Raw genomic sequence first — 18584 nt, forward strand, 5'->3', positions numbered from 1 at the left:
CATGTCTCCAGAAATTAGAAAATGGTTTTCACCTACAAATATTGATATAAAACAGTTCAAAACTGCTTGCTTCCCAGGTTTTTCACTAAAAATGAGGGTTATTAAAAATTAAAATTGTAGTTAATATAGGTAATTAAAACTTCTAGGTATGAGAAAAACAATTCTGTATACAGAGTATTATGAGAAAAGGTAGGAAGTAAGGAAAGCAGAATATGTTTTTGGTAAAAAGGTTATCAAAAAACAGAAAAATGTTGTTTTTGTAAAAGAAAAAATTTTTTATAGAAATCTTGTCTTGTGTGGACAAAACTGACTGAGATTGGATGTGTTTGTTTATAAGTTTTTATTAAAATTAGATTTAGTATTAATAGTACACTGGTACAAAAGTAAAATTTGGCTTTTTCTTTCTTTTCTTTTTTTGTTTTTTTTTCATTGTTCAGTTTCCTTCAATGACCCCCATCTCCCTGAAGGGCAGTGCAGGCAGCTAGTCAATGGCAAGAGATGTTCACTTGAAGATCTTGCCCAGATTGAAGGGTTTGCCCACATGCTGCAAGGCCTCCTCCCAGGCAAAGTACTCTCAAATCAGTGTCTGGGTCTCCTTGCTTCCAGGATCCAATTTCTACCATATATATGATTCACAGTCCACCTGCTGGTCTGGACTCAGTGGATAGGAAAGCTCCTGGCTTTGGAAGATTCATACTCCAAAAATGGAGCTGCTTTTGTTGGTTCCAAAGAGGATGACACTGGCAAAGGGATTCTTTCTCAGCTTGTGCAGTTGCTAGGACATTCCAATGATGAAGTTGCAACTCATGAAGTTCTGGGTGAGCTTTTAAGGGAAGTGATACTCAGAGTACCACAGGGACCAGCCATCCTTATCAACGTGCTCACAAAAATATGGCAGTGCCACGGAGTGTGTGTCCTCACTCGAGTACTTGCACTTAAATGCATTCACCACAAAGGTACTCTTGGGCAGGTAAGCAAAGGGGTCCTTAGCCTCGGGCTCAGCAACCAGCACCTGCTCACATTCACCCATCTCCTCTTCAGGAGCAGGGGCAGCTGCCTTTTTCTCTTCTTTCTGCTCAGCCTGGGTTTCTTCTCTTCCCACGAGCCCTTCTCTTTCCATGGGGTGTCCTTTTTAGGTTGGCTGTCTGCAAACTCTTTAGCATCAGACTGGGCCATCTTCTCACACGTCTTCACCTCCCCCAAGACATCCAAGAACTGGGTCTGGTTAATGCAGGTGAAGAACCGGCAGTTGGTATCGGGGAAGGCCTGGCAGAAAGAAGGCTCCAAGGCCTGTTTATAGAGTCACAACAGGGAGCAGACAACTGTGATGTCAGCCAGCATCACTCGTTTACCCACCAGAAAAATCCTCATCTTCAAGTGAGCATCCAGCCGCCCCAGGATTCGCCTCACCTCCTCCTCTGCATTCTCAGTGGCCTGTGTGTTGTGGTGCATGATGTCCAAGGTGGGGAATACCCACGTACTGGATGGCGGCACTATGTCACTATCAGCAAAGCTCACCCACTGCTCCACCTGGGCTGCCGCCTCTGGAGTACTTCCGTGCAGCTCCTCATTGCTCACATAGGAGGCAATGGCATTGCTCTCAAACACGCAACATCCATTGTTACCCTCAAATGCTGGAAACTTTCCAGCAGGAAATTTGCCTAGAAATTCATGGGGGCAGTTGGTTTGGCCAAAGTGGAAATGGGGTGGGGTAGGGAGTATGTGGCCCTGAGCCCCACTCTACTGAAGAAAAGCTCCACTTTTCTTTTAAAAAAGATTTTCATGTGTTGTTAATAAAAGATGGTAAAAGATTTGTGTTCATCTTTTGAGTAAATTATATAAAAAAAGAGGGAAAAAAGTGAGAAACGGATTCTGTGTCTTTATTACGTCTTTGGATTACTTAGGAAAACTGAGTTAAAGATTTAAGTTTCTTCTCTCAAAATACGTAACTTTATATTTTCACAAATGCGTTATTAATATGTATTCCAAAATCATATAAAATTTTAAAAATTCTGATATGTCTTGGTATATATTATCAGTCATAGTTATGGCTATGATGAAAAATTGTAGGCCATGGAAATAACCAGTTTTTATCATATGTGTCTTTAACCATGCTGCAGTAAATTACTTTATTTTGATACAGTTTTTAAAAGGTCTTTGCAAATTCTAGAGTGTTATTTCTTCAAAGAAGTTCACGGAGAGGATAAAAAGACTCTAACAGATACTTTTAAATACAGACTTCTGCTGATGACTTTGAGATTATTCAGGTGGACTGGGTAAAAACTCTAGAACTCCAATAGAAAAACTGGACTCATAAAATTAACTTAACATCAAGCAGAACAAGAATTAATTATGTGGGACTGAACTGATAAAGGACTGAAATAATTTTTAATGATTTTTCTTTTTGAAACATTACTAATTTGTTGCATGTTTTGTTTTCAGATTTTTAAGAAATTCTCTTTTTCTTTTGGGCTACTTGGTAAAGTATTCTTTTGGGGGGCAAGACTGAAACATTACTCTTCTCTCTACTTAATCCCTCCAGGATTTTGAAATTATTTATGAGTATTCTTATTTTATGACAATATATATTTTATTTTTTATTATTAGCATATTCATTATTACAAATCATAATTTTTCCTTATGCCTTCTGCCAGACCTATCACTCCCAAACCCCTTTCCTTCCATCTCTAGTATCTTTAGGTTTGTTCTCTCCTTCTGAAAGTTCAACGTATTGTTGTGGTCTTTTTCTTCCTCCCTCCCTCCCTCCCTTCCTTCCTTCCTTCCCCTTCCTTCCTTCCTTCCTTCCTTCCTTCCTCTTCCTTCCTTCCTCTTCCTTCCTTCCTTCCTTCCTTCCTTCCTTCCTTCCTTCCTTCCTTCCTTCCTTCCTTCCTTCCTTCCTTCCTTCCTTCCTTCCTTCCTTCCTTCCTCTTCCTTCCTTCCTCTTCCTTCCTTCCTTCCTTCCTCTTCCTTCCTTCCTTCCCCTTCCTTCCTTCCTTCCTCTTCCTTCCTTCCTTCCTCTTCCTTCCTTCCTTCCCCTTCCTTCCTTCCTTCCTTCCTTCCTTCCTTCCTTCCTTCCTTCCTTCCTTCCTTCCTTCCTTCCTTCCTTCCTCCTTCCCCTTCCTTCCTTCCTTCCTTCCTTCCTTCCTTCCTTCCTTCCTTCCTTCCTTCCTTCCTTCCTTCCTTCCTTCCTTCCTTTTTCTTTCTTTCTTTCCACCCAGTTATGAGTGAGAATATGCAATATTTCTCTTTCCTTGTCTGGCTTATTTTACTTAACATAATTTTCTCCAGACTCATCTATGTTGCTGCAAATGGCAGAATTTCATTCTTTTTTATGGCTAAGTAGTATTCCATTGTGTAATACACCACATTTTCCTTATCCAGTTGTCTGTCAATGGACACTTAGGTTGGTTCCATATTTTGGCTGTTGTAAACAGAGCTGCGATGAACATAGGAGTGCAGGTATCCCTTTGACATGATGATTTCCATTCCTTTGGATACATACTCAGTAGTGAGATTGCTGGATCATATGTTATTTCTATCTGTAGTTGTTTGAGGAACCTCCATGCAGTTTTCCATGATGGTTGTGCTAATTTACAGTCCCACCAACAGTGCAGAGGAGTTTCCCTTTCCCTGCATCCTCGCCAGTATTTACTTCTATGTATAAGTTCAATAACCATCTGTTTTCTTTTGTAACAGAACAAAATTGGAGACACTGGTTATTTTATCAAGGCTTTGACTGAAATATATTTTCAGATATGATCATACTACTTTAAGGAATTTGTATTGATTTTATGGAGCCCATAAAAAGCCCCTAGGAAAGACTGGCCTGACACCCTGTGTAAATGATTGCAGGTGTCCTAGCCTTGTGGTATGTAAAGAATTTTACTGACAGACCCAGGAACCTTGATATTTTGGGAACCGGCAGAAGATAGGAATTCACCCAACTAATAAAGGTAATCAGGGAGTGAGTCAAATCCCTGGCTTGGCTTCCTAAACCTGGAGAGGCTTTTAAAGGTCTAATCTGGGATTCCTTATAAACGTCCTAGCAAAGTCAACTTGAAAAAGAGCCTATAAAATAAATAATTATTCTTGCTGTATTTTATGCAGATTATCAGGCCAGAAACTAAACTTATTTTGTAAATGAATTAATCTTATGATAAATATATGTATAAAAAGGGGGACTGGAAAGAGAAAATTACATTTCAGAAGAAAACTATAGTACATATTTTAGTTGATTCTACCTTTTCCATTGTTTTTTGAGTTTTAATTACCTGGATTGAATCCTAACTTTTAATTTCCTCCGATATCTGGGAATGACTCTCCAGACCAGAATTTTCAGTTTCTATCTCATCTTTCTGACTTGAAATCATCAAAAATTAAAGCCACTTTTTTCCTAATGCCTTTCAGGCTAAAAAGTCAACTTGATTTTGAAGAAAAATCACCACAGTAGCTTATATTTAAACAAGCTGGTACACACAAACTCCAATCCAGAAAAATCTGTCAGATGATCACTGCCAGTCCACTCCAATTGAAGATGCTCTAGGTACTCCAGACTCACAGACCAGCTTATAAACTGCTCCAGACACTAATCTTTGGTTTTTTTTATTTCCATGCCTCACACTGCTCCTAATCACTTCCCCATAAATTTATCACCTTCCCTATTGTGTGGAAGATGGGTCCGAGATGCTAATCTCATGCTTTCTCAAAATGGCCCTTCTTTCTCTAATGCAAAGACACATGCTTTTCTGATTGGCTTTCCATGGCACAGGGTAAATGAACCCTATTCAGTTTGAAAGCAAGACTAGGGTGGTCCCTAACTCTGAAGAGGAAGATGTGTGGCAGAAAATCAACTCCAAACCAAAATGCTATAAGTTTTCATCAAACAATAGTAGCATATTTCCAAGTGTGAACTCCCTGGCACTTCCTAATGATGAAGGGGGATTCCTGCCTGCTGGGTTGCCTGGATAAAGCCAGATTTGATGAGCTGGTTCTCCTAAGATGAGGGCAAGAGACATAATAGACCATAAAGTTACAGAACTATTAAAATAGCCCCAAAGAAGAGCTCTGCCCCCACCACTACAAAAAGGAGGGACTGTGATATTATACAGGACAAAGGAGCCCAGTGTTTCAAGTAAATATTGCGATTTATCTTCTCCTTTCCCACTCTTGGGGGAGAGAATTTACAAAAAATTATAAATATTTTTCTGAGAAGATGTAATGAGATGGAGAAAATTTTATTTACCGAAATTCTAAAGAGGCTGAGGAAGGCAGAAGAGCATGAGGAAGATATGAGACAAGCAAATTGGATGAGAGAGGTTGTAGTTCCCCTCTGAGGGGTCTGTGAACGATGGAAAGAGTCACTTGTCAAGAGAAGCTGGCTTTGAAAGGAGACAGTGAGGGGGGTACCAAGAAGACGGAAGGGACTATGCAATATAATTCCTCCTATGACAACCCCCAGATGTTTGGTGAAGTTATTAAACTAATGAGATGATTAGCCCAAGTGGATCATTCTAATGAATGCAAACAGGGCAGACCTGAAACATTGGGAGGGATTTAGTAATGGAGCTTTAGTAATGGTATGGGGAGGGGACTATGAGGTTCCTTATAAACTAAAGATAGAAAATGGCTTTTGACCATCCTAAGCTGTAAAAGTGAATTTCAGACCAACTTTAATCAAGTCGATATCTGAGGCACATAAGGATGAACATTCCAAAAGATGCTGGACCAGAAGTCCTCCCTATCCTTGGGGTTGTTCAGTGACAAGGTTGCCTTTTGTCAGTGGTTCATGGGGGATTTCTGTGTTAGGTAGAGGCTCAAAAGGTCCCTCCCTGTTCAGGCACCATGAGTCTGTAATACCATGAATCGGTCAAACCTTAAGCCGGGGAAGAGCTGATGTTCCTCTTCTCTCAGCCATTGCTACTTCTCCCCCATGGAGGAAACTCCAGACACAGACCCTCATTATGAGCTATGCATGGGAATTGAATCCCCAACTTCCCAGAACATCCAAAACAACCACTTCTCTGTCGCTTTCTTCATCCAGCCCTCATGACTCTGATTAGCAAACATCTTCCTTGGCCTTTTCTTTCTGGTTTTAATTTTACTCTGTCCAGAAGAAAACTCAATTTCTCCCTCACATGATATGTCACAGAATCTGTCTGTAGCAGCTCAATTAGCATTTTATACATTCTTCAGTTCTGAGCACGCCAAGTCCTGTCTTGGGGCAGTTGGAATGAGGGGAGAGAGGGGAAATGGATAGGAAAAAAGGGAAGAGTCTTTTCCCTGGACAAAGCCCTATTTGTCAAAGTCAACGAGTGAACTTGTAAAAAAAAAAAAAAAAGCTCAAATTCACCAATTTTCAGAGAAACAGAAAGTAAAACAACAAGATACCATTTTTCATATATCACATTTGACAGCCAGATTAATAATAGCCAGTAGTGGCAATGCTGTGAAAAAGGGAAGCTCTCATGGACTGTCGGTGGGGATGGAAACATGCACAACCACTTAGGAATGCACTGACAGTATATTCCTGTTGGACGTGTACAATGCACTTTGATCTTCAAGTTCTACTTCCAGGGATATATTTAAACAGAAGCAAAGCCATATGCATGCTCCAAAAAACATGTTGAAGAGTGTTATGGATGAAACTACTAGTTGCCTACCCACTATTGATCCCTTCCCTTTCTAATTATATAAGGTACTTCAACAAGTCCATGGAAAGATTCGTATTACCTTTTAATTCTCTTTTTCCGGGGAACTTTTGAAATACCCCTTTATATCTGGCAGTAGTGACATGCATAACTAAAGATTTTCTTTTCCCAGATTCTCTTGTAAGAAAGGGAAGCCCACTAAAATGTAAACAGAAGTCACTGGATGTGACTTGAGGAAAACTCTCCGTAACCTACCTGGGTCTGGAACTGGAAGGCTAGAGTCCAGCAGTCGTTTTGAGACCTTGAGAATAGAAACCACACACTGAAACAGAAAAATGGAAGAAGCCTGGGGCCCTGATGTTTCATGGAGTTACCATTCCTTCTCTACACTGCTTCTCTACAGAGCTTTTTGGACACAAGAGAAAAACAAGCCCATACTTTGTTTAGCTCGCCACGATAAGGTCCTTCCCACCAGCAGCCAAGTGTGTTTCTAACTAATACAGATATTGGTTGTAGCATTGCTTTAAAATAGAGAAATAATGTAAATAGTCTAAATTTCCCTAGCTTCCACCTTTCTGAGGTTTTCCAGACCCAGCTCCAGTCTCAGTACATGAGAATCCTTACATTAAAGCTTCTATTTTCTTAAGGAAACTTGAACTTGGCCACAATTCAGCACATTCCTCTCAAACAACTAGAGAACCAAATTTGTAATGCAAATATTTTTATTTTTGTTTTCATTAAAATTTTTTTTCTAGCCACATGCAAATTTTATTTAAGGTCATTTTACGTAAAAACTGGATTCAAAAATTTATACCAATTTTAAGGAGTCAGGGAAATTCTAGGGAGAAGCATCATAATTGAAGCCAAAACCTGAATTCAAGTAACTACATCAGGTAACTAATTCTACACAACTATCTTAATATGACTGAAAAATATTAATTCTGGCCATATGCAAGTATTCATCACTGAAGGGAGGATTATAATTTCATAAATTTGTGTAAAACATAAAATTATATATCAAAGATTAAAAATAAGTTGCGCACTACAAATCATTGTTAATGTATAGTGTATTGCAGGAGTCAGGGGATGTTTCAAAATGACCTTGAGTTTTTTCCTGAGAGAATATTGTATGCCACAAACTAACTATGTAAGATATTTTACTCAAGTGTGCCTTGTGGATATTTGTGTTTGTGGAAAACATATACTACATATTTTCAAAACTCTTCTGCAACAGCTGAAAAAAGCAGAGAGTTTCAAGAATACTTAAAATACCTAAAATAGTTGAAAGTAAATAGGAGAACTTCTCTGAATCAAAAGTAAATCAAGAGAAGAATCCAGAGGAGTAATCAAACAAGAGGCCAGTGCTGTCCTCAGGACACTGGCTGATCCTATGCTCTGCAGACTTGCACGGGTAGTTCAACCTGCCCTCAGTCCCACAGCAGCAGGAAGGTCCTGGGTACCCCATTTCTCTGGAGAGGGTCTTGGGGTGAGGTTGTTGCTGTGAAGGTGCTGAGATCTTTTCTGATGCCTGAATAAGAAAATCACCATGTATGCACTTGAAAGAAGCATAAGTCCTACCAATAAGACATCCCTGGATGTTGTCAATGTGACCATCACACTCCTGATGCTGTAGCTCATGGGGGAAAGTGAGCAGTATTTAGTGAGAATCGTTAGCTTGGTATGGATGACATTGGAAGAAACCACATTGTAGAAGATCTGATTACTACTGATAGACAAACAGAGAAACTATCAGAAGAAGACGGAGTAGATGATTACACTTGTGGATTTGTATTTAAACCTCACCAGCTAGGAGGTGCTGTGGGTGATGGTGATGGCCTAGAGCATACTCAGGAGGCAGGTGGTGGAGATGGAGAGGCCCTTCATCACCCTGTTCAGGCAGAACAAAACCTTATATTTGAAGTCATTCTTAAAATTTAGTAACTCAAACAGGTCTGGAGGCAGCAAAAACAAACAGTGAGAAGCATCATTATGTGGATAAGGGCCAAGTGACTGATAATCAGGTCATGGGGTTTAAACCCACAATCCAGAAGGAGTGTAAAGACATGAAAGCGAAGGAAGGAGGTGCTTGCGGAAATTCCAATGCCAGTTTGGGAAAGAAGGCATTTATTAATTGCAACATAGGTGAAAAGTGTGCTCATCTTAATGGCAAGTAGGAAACATATAATTACATGTATGAAAACAAAAAATTGTCTCGTAGCACCAATGAACTTTCTCCATTAGTCTACATCATTACCATCATCATCATTTTTATTCCACCCAATTATTATCAATTAATACTGACTAACTCTTCCAAATTCATAAAAGTTCAGCATCAGCATTATTTTCTACACCAAATATTCCACATAAATACCAAGCGCTAAAACATCTACAACCATGACTTGCTATTGTTCTTGTTATTTGTACTCTTAAAGTATCTGGCCACCTTCTTTAGAGTGCTTTTTAATTGTTCTGCCTTACCTACTTTGATATTGAGGAGCCAGAACAGTAATGGGCATACAAAAATTACTCAGTGGTGTTTGTATACCTGAACTGAAGTAAAGTTTATTCTAATGAGAATAGAACTACTAAATTTATTTGGTGAGGAGGACAGAGTTCTATTTTAATACATGTATACAATGTGTGATGATCAAATCAGAGTATTTGGCATATTTGTTATTGAAAAGAGCTATTATTTGTGATGAAAGCATTTCAACTCGCTTTTTCTAGCCATTTTAAAACATACCATAAATTATTGTTAATTAGGGACACCTAGCACTACTGTAGACCACGAGAACTTAATTTTCCTATATACCTGTAATTTTGTATCTATTATCCAAGTTCTTGTTTCACCCTCTTCCCTACACTGCCCTCCTTCTAGTAACTACAAATCTACTCCATTTTTATAAGCTCACTTCTTTTTTGAGCTCTTAAGACTATGAAATATTTTTCTTTCTAAGCCTGACTTATTTTACTTAACAATGCATTCTAGGCTCATCCATGTTGCTACAGAGGACAGGGTTTCACTCTTTTTTATAACTGAATAGTCTTCCATTATGTATATATACATAATTTTCTTTATCCACTCATTTGTTGACGAACATCTGAGTTGACTCCATATCTTGGCTACTGTGAATAGTGCTGCAATAAACATGGGAGTGCAGATATCTCTTTACTATGCTAATTTTCTTTCCTTTGGATAAATACACAGCAGTGGGAGTGCTGGATTATACTGTAGTTCTACTTTTAGTTTTTTTTTTTTTTTTTGGCTAAAAGGGAAATTTATTTAATGTAAATGCATACATTAATACAAAAGAAAGATCTCAAATCACACCTTAAGAAACTAGAAAATGAACAGCAAACTAAGCCCAGACCTAGAAAAATAGGTTAATAATAAAAATTAGAGCATAGATAAAAGAAATAGAAAATAGAAAAAAAAATACAGAAAATCAGTGAAACGAAAAGCTGGTACTTTGATGAGATCCACAAAATTGACAAACCTTTACCTTGATGGACTAAGAAAAAGGAGAGAAGACACAAATAACTAAAATCAGAAATGAAAGAGGGGTCATTATAACCAAATTTACAGAAATCAAAGGGTTATAAGAGAGTACTGTGAATAATTGTTGGTCAACAAATTAGATCATTTAGATGAAATGAATAAATTCCTAGAAATGCACCATCTACCAAGAGTGATTTATGAAAAAACAGAGTTTGGACAGAGCTACAGCTAGTAAGATGAGTGATTATCATTTTTTGGGTTCCTGATGCAGGACTCTCTTGAGGATTTCTTGCAGGACTGGTGATGTGGTGGTGAACTCCCATAGTTTTTGTTTGTCTGGAAAATAAACTATTTCTCCCTCATTTCCAAAGGATAGCCTTGCTGGGTATTGTATTCTCTTTCTTTTAGTATTTTGAATGTATCATATGATTTTCTTCTTGCCTGTAGAGTTTCTGTTGAGAAGTCTGCTGTTAGTCTGATAGGGTCTCCCTTATAGGCGACCTGACACTTTTCTCTTACTGCTTTTAAGATTTTTGCTTTGTCTTTGAGCTTTGCCACTTTGCCTATAATGTATCTTGGAGAGGACCTTTTTGGGTTGAATCTATTTGGGGATCTTTGAGCCTCCTGGATCTGTATGTCTGTGTCTCTCCTTATTTCTGGGAAGTTTCCTATTATTATTTCATTGAATAGTTTTTCCATGTCTTTTCCTTTCTCCTCCCTTTCTGGAACAGCCATGATTTGAATGTTTGTGCACTTAAGTTTGTCTGCTAACTCTCTTAGATTTTATTCATTTTTTAAAATTCTTTTTTTCTTCTTTTTGTCCACCTGGGTTATTTCGAAGGGACTATCTTCAAGATCAGAAATTCTTTCTTCTGCTTGTTCTAGTCTGCTGATTAAGCTCTAACTTGTATTTTTTATTTTGTTGAGTGAAGTTTTCCGTTCCCTGAGTTCTGCTACATTCTTTTTTAAGGTATTAACTGCTTTGTAAACTTCCTCCTTCATATCCTGGCTTTTTTTTTTTCTCATCTCATTATGTTGTCTAACTGAGTCATCTTTTATCTCAGTGGGTTTCCTTAAGATTATTGCTTAGAATTCCTTTTCAGTCATTTCAAGGGTTTGCTCTATAGGGCCAGGTATTTGAGAATTACTGTATTCTTTTGACAGTGTCATATTTTCTTGTATTTTTGCATTTCTAGTATATTTATGTTGATGTCTGGTCATGTGGTATAGCAGTTGTTTCTTCTCTTACTCTGGAGTGGGTTTATCCAGTTTCTGCTGGTGTCAATGCAGTTGAGTGTCTGGTGGGCCACCTGCATGGTGGCTGTGGCTACTGCTGTGGCATTGAGCCACTTCTGCAGCATCCATGTCTGTAGCAGTGACTGTGGTGGGCCACGTGTGTGGAAGTGGTGTTTTTGGTGTGCTCCTTGCCTTCTTCTGGCAGGGGATGCTGCTCTTGGCTCCTGCCTAGGACCCTGGGTGTGCTCTGCTGCTTTCCTTCTTCTGGGTGGAGGGGGCTGCCCTTGGCTCCTCTGTAATGCAAATATTTTTAAACTTCTAAGAAAGAAGGCATAGAGTAAACAAGAATGAATAATTGTAAACTGAATATAAAACCCCAAATTATATAAACAAAAACCAGGAAGTGGTAGAGAGAGAGAGAAACTTGCTCAATTTTCATTTAACAGGGGAAAGTGAAATAGATAATATTCTTTTCATGGCATTAATAATTAGAGGAAAAATAGGTTATCTCTCTCTCTCTCTTTATTTATAGGAAACCACTAGTAAAATTGAAAATATAATGTATCCCTTCAAAATCATCAGGAGGCAGGTAAGAAAAATGAAATAGTCTATGTTAGTAGTGTACAAACTTTTCATGACAGGACTGTGAAAAATAAGCATGTAAAAAATTTTAAGCATGCAATCCCACTATATGTATGTTAATTGGTTTGTGAATTGCACATTTTAAGTCATACACCAAAAAATAAAATCTTTACAAATATGATATCCATGTCCATGAAATAAACAATATTTTATCTTGTAGTTCATGATGGCTTCAAACCATATTAGCTAACACCTCAAGGATCAGTATGAATTTAGAGTAGGGTTTATTAACAATAGTAAGGCAAGTCCATACATCATATGGTCTTCTTGAACATTTTGAATTTTTGGTGGTTTGTTGTCCAGTTTAATTGGATCATCTGTTTTGCCTCATAATATGTTGGTGAGGAGTGTGGGGAAAGTGTCAGCTCTGCCTTTTTCTTGTTGATTTGCATTATGTGTATTATCTGTATTATCTTTAGTTTACGAATATCAGGAGGAAATCTTTGAACAACTCAACCATTCTGTGTAGTTTTGTTCAGTGATATCCATGCCCACTAGACAGCAATCATGTAAAATTTACCCTGGAGTGAGTGTGACATATTCAGCCCTGGCCTTGGGGTCTTAAGCTCTTCTGTTGGTGTAGTTCACACACGCAATTCTCTGACAAACAGCAAGCCAGGGTGCCAGGGAAAATATATTATGTATTAGCAATCTATTACATATTATATATTAATTCTTTATTTTTACTGTAAACAAAAATATAAATAGACTTTTTTTTCTGTTTTCTTCCTATACCACAATCATCTCACATAACAGACTTTGGAGACCACTATTTTATATGGAAAGATAATTTCTTTTAAAAAGAACTTTTACTTTAAAAACATACCCAGAGAAACTACACAAGAATATTTATGGTGATTAGTTTTGTAAGGTTTTATAAGTCATTTTATTCTTCTGTATAATTTTCCATTTTCCAAATTTTATAAAATCAACATAAATTATTCCTATTATCAAAAAACCACCCTCTCTTTTCAAACCTGCCTTGCTTTCACTCGTCGTCATGGGTGATCAGAGCTGAGCGGAAAGGATTTGTAGGAGGGTGGGGCAGAGGAAGAGCGAGAAGTCTCACCAGACAGTCATCAGACAGAAATGGGCTCCTTAGGCAGCAGCTGGCTTCCCACGCAGATCCTCATGCTCCAAATCAGACTCCTTCTTGGTGAGTAGCAGAACAGGCGGGGCTGCTCCAGGGCAGGACTTGGCAGGTCTGAGGAGTCGGGTGTGAGGGCACTGGCCGGCAGCTGGGGCTTGATGATATCCACCTTCTCATTTCTCTGAGGGTGAAGGGGAGAAAGAGGGAGCTCTGGCCTTTCTGGGATGCCTCCAAGTTACCAGCCCACAGCACATGAAAATCACCATCAAACCCCTACTTTGAAAGACAAATAGCCCTGCTTTGTTCAGCTGCTGCAGCTGTGATCGTGAAAACTGTGTCTGGGACACCAGTTTCCTGTTGTTTGGTGGAAACAATCTCCACAATCTCTCCATCCTTACCTATCCCTAATCCTGCTTCCAGGCTGAGGAGGGCATGTGTGGTGAGTCATGGGCCAGGACAGCCTCCCACTGCCTGTTATTCAGCGATGGGTGAACTGTGGCACCATCAACAGAGGTGGGGGAGGCGGGACCCTGCCTCTCATCTGCTGGTGACCTTTAAATGTGGTTACCAGCTGCCTCCAAGCACGGGGTGGTAGCAGTGGTGGTGTTCTGTGTGCTGTGGATGCTACCTCAAGTGAGTCAGGCTCCTACTTTGTGTCCTGGCGCCCAGACGTTTGTCCACAAAACCCTGCTATAGTTGAAAGAGCTCTGGAGGCAGACCCACTGGGTCTCAACTCTGGTTCTGCCCCATGTTGGCCAGAAAATTGTATGTATCCTGGGACAAGTAGCTTTATCTTTCTGAGCCTCAGCTTCCTCCACTGTAAAATGAGTAGAATACCTAACTCTATGTGTCATTTGGGAGATTAAATGCAGTAGTGCACGTTCCAACCACTGTCTGACATAGGGACACAGATTGCTTGTGTTCGTGGTGTTATACTTTTCTATCTTGATGTAGAAGGTTGTAAATAGACAGACGAATGGTATAGTTTCCTTGTTTTATTACTGACAGTTTTATCATGATCCAACAGTTTGAAAACAGAAAAGTTTCCCTCTGGGAACCGAGGGGGTTGTGGTAACCCAGAGACTGTGCACTTTCCTATGCTCCCCGCTCCCTCTGTCCTTCCTACACATGGTGAACATTTTATGCAGTTAAAAAAAAAGGCCCTTACTCCACTTTCACACACACAGCTCTGACCTCTTAATTAAGGGGAAAGGGAAATCTTCCCATATGACCCTATGCTGTATAAAGGAAATTTTTCTTCTCTCACAACTCTGTTCTTTCCTTCCTATTCCAGCCTTTAGGAAAATTATTTCATTTACTTTCTCAGTAGGGAAACAGCTGCTTAGTACCTTCCACCTGTCTGTCTTCTCTTTCCTTTTCTACTCAACAAATGCTATCATTTCCCATTCGGGTCTCAGAGTTTGTGGGGTCAGTGATCAGTTTAGGGTGTCCCACTGTTTTGCTTAGTTTTTTGAGATGCTAGTTGCATCTAGGCTGCCTACTTTGTGCTCCCAGAGCATTTCCACTGTTCTGCCATTACGCCATCTGTCACCATTTTCAGAGAGCTGTGTAGGTGGCAGAGTGACGGGTGCACAGGAAGGCACCTCTGCCTCCAAGAGCCCCTTTGTTTGTGCTGTTGGTTGCCCAACAACCGCCAAGGGCTGGAAGTCCTCATGAAAGGAGATGCAGCTGCTCCTGCCTTGCCCAAGTGGGCATCAGCCTTGCTTGAATTCTAAGCAGAAGTAGAATAGCTGTACCCAGGCCACATGGAGTCCTATGTGATGGGAGAGAGTGGGGAGGTGGCTGGGTCTCAGTGCCCATACCACAAAGTACTTTCCATCCCTTATTGACAAAACAAAAAAGCTTTTCTGTAAATGTGTTTTGTATTGAAGCCGATTCCGGCAGTGTCAGGTTTATGATTAACTCATATCTATTAAGAATTCAAGTTGACAGAACTAGTGAGCTATGTCCTTTATTTAAAAAAGTTAAACATTTAAAAAACATGACACTGTATCATATTTAATCATAATTTCTTAAAAGTTTGTAAAGGAGAAAATTTATAGATGTATGAGGGGCCTTCAAAAAGTTCATGGAAGGATTCATGTTACCTTTTAATTCTATTTTTCCATGAGCTTTTTGAAGTACCCTTCTATATTTGCATGTGTCCTCAAAGTGGGGCACAGGATATAAGGACACAGCTGTGTTTTCCCTGCTCTCACTCAGTCTTTCTGTCACAACTGGATTTGTTCCTTTTCTTATACATTTTATGGGTTCCAGAAGTGCAGTTGGAATTGAGTTGGAAACCCTGGATCTTATAGGGGTTTTGGCACCAACTTCTCGTTAGTGGTTTCCCTCAATTTTCTTGTAACTTGGAACTTCATCTCCCTGTTCATAGTAAAGAATCCTTTCTGTAGCCTGTGAGAAATAGCTTAATACATTTCTTCAAATTTAAAAGGTGGGGAGACAGAAAGAAGAGAGCAGGAGTCAGGTGGCTCTCAGATATATTCCAGACCACACAGATACACAGATCCTAACTTGACTGTTGTGGGAAGCTCTTGCCACTCTCTTTCGTAGTAGGTCTCTGGAAATTCCCTCATTCTTAAGTTTTCCTGAACCATGACCACTTACCTTCTCTCTTTCTTTCTTTTATGTTTAAGACTTTATTTTCTATTTTATTTATTTATTTTCATTGTACATGTTTATGGGGTACAGTTTGTTGTTTTAATACATGCATATATTGTATAATGATCCAATCAAGACAGTAAGCGTATCTGTCACCTAAACACTTACCATCTTTTTGTGGTTATAACATTCTAGATCCTCTTTTCTGGCTATCTTGAAATATATAATACGATATTATTAGCTGGTGCTCTAGAGTGACTTGCTTTCTCTAATTATTTAGTTCCCTGTTCAAAAGGCCACTCAAGGCTCTTGGGAGCACGAACTTTCTCCTTCTCTAAAATGTTTTGTCAGAAAGGGATTAAAACCCCCTGAATCATTCCCACCAGCACACAAGCACCATCTAGTGTCTACAATCTTTCAAAAACTCTTCCTTGAAATACTAACTTCCCAAAAGAAGAAACTAAAAAGCAGGAAATAACCACATACATAAAGTTAAAAGACTATTTTGCTTAACTTTACACAAATACATTGAAAACCTAGATGAAGTAAATAATTTTCTAGGAAAATGTAAATTAACAATAGTGACTCCAGAAGAGAAAGAAAATCTAAACAGATAGATTACTTAAAGCAAAAAAGATTAGATTGTCAAAGAGCTACTCCTCAGAAAGTAACTGTATAATTTCACAAATTAATTATAACCAATGTTAAGAGAATAAATAATTCTGTTTTCACTTTTATGATGTAACAGTGTTAGACATACTAGTTAACATAGTTAGACCAGAAGAAGAAATAAGGCATAAAAATTTCATAGGAGAGGGTTATATTATTATTTGCAGATGATTTAATTTTTTGTTTGAAAAACCCAAAAGAATCCATAGAAAACTTATTACAAATAATGAAAGAACTCAAGAAAGGACTTGGATACAGACTTAATACAGAGAAATAAATAGACTTATTACTTGATACTAATAATCAAAAAAAGTTTTGGCATTAGAAAAATAAAATGCCTATGTATAAACATAACAAGAAATGTGTAAAAGATATATGATGAATAATATAATATGCCACTGAAGAACTCAAAATAATTTCTGAACAGATAACAGCCAGCATGTTCTCCAATAGGAAAATTAATTTATACAGAAGGCAGTTCATTTGAAGTTAATCTATAAATTAAATGTGATCCTAATAAAACCTACCAATAGATTAAATAAAACCAAACAGACAGGCAGATTCTTTATATGGAAAAATGAGGCAACTTATAAAAACAATCTGAACAATAAGCATTATCAGGGGGACCAGCCCTATCAGATATTAATTAAAACATATCATGAAAATACAGTTATTAAAGCAATAGGGTAAAAGCAAATGAATAGTCTAGATAGTATAGAAAAAGACACAGTAAGTGGTTTTGAGGCAACCAACTATCCATGAAGGGGAAAAAAAAGTTGGATTCATATTACATACATCAATAGCAAAATAAATTCCACAAGGATCAAAAGTTTCAGTCCTTCTGGAAATTTCCATCTGGGAATGGATAGTGGTGATGGTTGCAAAACACTGTGAATGTACTCAATTCTACAGCATTGTACGCTTAAAAATAGTTAAAAATTTATGTTATGTCTATTTCACTACTGAAAAAATACCACATACCAAAAAAAAATCTGTAAATATAAAAAATGAAAAAAGGGATCATTTTTAAATAACAAAAAGTAGGAAAGCCTTACATATCACAAGACAAAGCAATAAAAAATCTCCCAAACCAGAAAAAGTTGTTATATTTGACAACATAAGAATAAAAATTTTCTTCTTGGCAAAAATGACTGTACAGAGTTAGAAAAAATCATAAATTAGGTAAAGTATTGCAAGTTATATATTAAAAGGGAAAAATGGAAGGACTTAAAAATGTTCATTAGTTGGAGACAATAGAGGATCAACAGCAATACAATGTACTCCTATGCAACTTTGCAGAAGATTAAGGCAGCTCTTTATGTACTGTTATAAAATAAGTGCTAAAATACATCATTAAGTAAAAAGAAAAACAAATGGCAGGGTGTAGAGCAGAGTATGTTGCCATTTGTGTAAAAAAGGAGAGAAATTATGTATATATTTTCTTTGCATATGGGTAGAATATCTCTGAAAGGGTGTAGGAAAAAGGATTAAAGGGAGAGAGTTTTTTCATAGTGTATCATTCTGTACCTTTTAAGTTTTAACCATGTGACTTTATTAGGTATTCAAAAGCTTAATGAAATTAAAACAAATTTAAACCCTCCCTTGGCCTCTCCAGCAGCGCTATCAAAAGTCCCCAATATCTCCTGAAACTACTTCTCCAGAACAAAACAACAGCAGATGCAAGGGAAACTTTGTGAATCTCTATCAGACAAATGACTGTTGTCTGGGCCAGGTAGAAGTTTGGGGACAAGTGACAGGGGTCAGGATGCAGTTCCATGAAAAAAGTTTGGCCTTCAGAGACCCTTGAATTTTCATGGCTTGGATCTTGACAGTAGACCTGGGGAGCCTGCTGGGCCTCAGGGCCCAGAGGAACTGTAAGAACTACACAGGTGAGCCAGACTGAATCCAGCCAACGAGGGCTAACTGCTGGCGAGAAAGGAGAGTGTATCCTTTCAGTGCCTACAGTCGGTACCACACGGGCTGCAGCAGCCCGCAATACCTCTCATCACTGCTGGTTTGCTGATGCTCAAGAGACCCTCACAGGTTAATTTTGATCAGGGAGAACAAAAGGAACCGTGGGAAGGCAACCGAAAAGAAAACACACCTAAGGGTCCTCTGTTACAGGAAGAAAAGGAGACCCAACAGAACACCTAGACCACAGTCCCCAGAGAAATGCTTC

General features: G+C 38.5%; 1 pseudogene; it reads right to left on the bottom strand.

Annotated features, from left to right (window-relative positions):
- Nucleotides 1–502: 502 nt before the first annotated feature.
- Nucleotides 503–13506, bottom strand: LOC134384286 (elongation factor 1-gamma-like; annotated as a pseudogene).
- Nucleotides 13507–18584: the final 5078 nt, after the last annotated feature.

Source organism: Cynocephalus volans, chromosome 8 (assembly GCF_027409185.1).
Source record: "Cynocephalus volans isolate mCynVol1 chromosome 8, mCynVol1.pri, whole genome shotgun sequence".
NCBI classification, from domain to species: Eukaryota; Metazoa; Chordata; class Mammalia; order Dermoptera; family Cynocephalidae; genus Cynocephalus; species Cynocephalus volans.